The 2,391-nt window shown below is 40.0% G+C and overlaps 1 long non-coding RNA gene across 1 annotated transcript; it reads right to left on the bottom strand.

Moving 5' to 3' along the window:
- Window positions 1-381: 381 nt before the first annotated feature.
- On the bottom strand, window positions 382-2,020 carry LOC128280647 (uncharacterized). The gene is made up of 3 exons (XR_008270741.1): window positions 1,957-2,020; window positions 1,800-1,843; window positions 382-586 (listed from the first exon to the last, which is right to left on the bottom strand). It is a non-coding gene; the product is annotated as an uncharacterized LOC128280647 (long non-coding RNA).
- Between the last annotated feature and the right edge of the window lie 371 nt (window positions 2,021-2,391).

Below are 2,391 nucleotides of genomic sequence, written 5' to 3'. Positions count from 1 at the left end.
GGGGGAGATGGGAACTGTAACATCCCAAACCCGGCCCAGACGTTATGGCCGAATCTGACGTGCCACATTGGAGTTGAAAACCCACGTTCCGTTTTAGTGTTTTAAAACCATACATTTTATTGAGTTAACAAAGTGTATGGAAGCTGGGCACCAGGTAGGTATCCGAGACAAAGGAGGTGAGCCATGAAGGCTGCTTAAGTACCAAGCTCTTTAATTGGATCCAATCCTAGACATGCCCACAACCATAGCCACACTTTGTTATATCGAGTTTAAATTTATTTAAGTGGACGTCTTTGATAAATCGATTAATCATGGTGTTGAGATATTTTGAAAATAAGTATCATTTTGAAAACACGTCCTAAGTCTAGCCCATTTGAATAATTATTAACCAATTTTTAAAGTTATTAAAATTAAAATAATTTCGAAAAGAAATAAAAGGAAAGTTAAAATTGGCCTTATTACAACCCAAAAATAAATAATAATTAAAGGAAATTAAATGAAAACCAACACTTATTTAAAAGCCCAAAGATGATCACCGTGGCCACTCTGAATCCTCTCTGGCCCAAGTCCCCACATCAAGGCTCACCTGCAAGGTTAAGGAAAGGGGGGTGAGTTTGGAAACTCAGTGTGCAACAAGCCCCTTTCAGAGCCCAAAACAATAACGGCCTGTTGGGTCTAAGCCCAAATCCAATCTCAATCATGCCTTGGGCAGTAGCCCTTTTCATATTTCATATTTCATAATCTTGGGCAAGCCTTTTCATATTTCATATTCTTGGGCAATTCTTTTCATATTTCATATTCTTCGGGTCAAGCCTTTATCAGAAACGGTATGGCCCTTAGGCCCATTTCAATGTCACATATAATTTCAATGAAAGAATGCAACCCATTTGGGGAGACTACTCAACCCACCATCCGCTACTCTCCACCCGTACCAACCAACACACCATGTGGGATTAACTCGACCCACCCCGCCAACTCTCCTTTGGCAAAGATAGTGCTTTATCATATAACTGGAGGCCTAGCCTCTTTTAATAATCGGGCAAAAGCCCTTTCAATAAGCGGGGCATAAGCCCTTGTATAAGCGGGGCATAAGCCCTTTTGATAATCAGGGCATAAGCCCTTTTCACTTCCTCCATCCATATAAAACCCAACCCAATGCATTTATGATTACCTCATGTGCATATCATACATATCATTTGCATATCATACATTTCATGTGCATATCATACATACCATATTTATCAAAATCCCATGTATTAAAATCATACATAAACCCTAGGGGTATAATGGTCATTTTTACCTAGGGGCAAAACGGTCATTTTCATGGTATAAGGGTAATCTCATAATTTTACCAAAAATTAGGGTTTCCATGTTCATTAACGATTACTAACAATCCATAGGTGCAAACAGTGATTCTGGCCCATTTTTAGCGAAATCGAGTTATTGGGCCTAAAACCCCTAATGGGCCCTACTTAGCCAATTTCGTCATCTAGGCCCATTTAGCCTATATTCCATAATGGTTTTAACGGTCTTATCATGCCATATAATGATTTCCGTTTTCTACCAATTTTACCCAAATGGGCCCAAAGCCCAATGGGCCCCACTTCGGCCCCTCGAGGCCCAACTTACCAAGAACGCCAAAAATCACATTCTTACCGTTTTCATCGTTATCGATCACCGTCTCATCGATTCTAACTAACTAGTGAGCGTTCATTGCTCACAAGTCCTCGAAATGCCGAATTTGGCATTTCGCTTTTCGCATTTTATCGCTTTAAGCTATGAAAGGGTTCGTTACACACCTGATTTGCGATATTCCTTGACGAGATCTCCTATGCGATTTCTCCTATAATCAATTGTTAAATAGATCAGCTCGCAATAATTGAACCAAATTAAGAACTTTCCAATATTAACACTTACACATTCGGCCACCATCCATAATGGCCTTAGGCACCTTACCTTTGTCTCGATTGATGACTAGGCCTAGCTACTCCGGCGATCCAAGCTACTCCAAATCGACACTACACCTTGCTGCTCCTTCAATAAATAAACCAAAAATATTAAAAGAAGACCCCATAGAGTCTATGCCCATATTCGGCCATCTCCCTAAACTTGGAGTTTCGGCTTTTGACCAAAGCTACACTAGGAATTGTTTAGAGTTTGAACACTTACCACGTCTTTCTCCTCTTGAATCCGGATGTCTAAAAGGTAAAGGAACCGAACGCCAACTATTGAAAAGGAAGAAAAGGTTGCTGGTCACAAAGAATCGGCACCCCTATCTTCATCGATTCGCTTTTTAAGACTTGGCAAAAATAGAGATAAGGAAAACAATGGTGAATGAAAGGAAATAGTGGGCTGATTTGAAAGAAAGAAAAGGAAGAAAATTAAGTAGAA

Source organism: Gossypium arboreum, chromosome 9 (assembly GCF_025698485.1).
Source record: "Gossypium arboreum isolate Shixiya-1 chromosome 9, ASM2569848v2, whole genome shotgun sequence".
Taxonomy (NCBI): domain Eukaryota; kingdom Viridiplantae; phylum Streptophyta; class Magnoliopsida; order Malvales; family Malvaceae; genus Gossypium; species Gossypium arboreum.
This window is presented reverse-complemented; position numbering and strand designations above follow the sequence as displayed.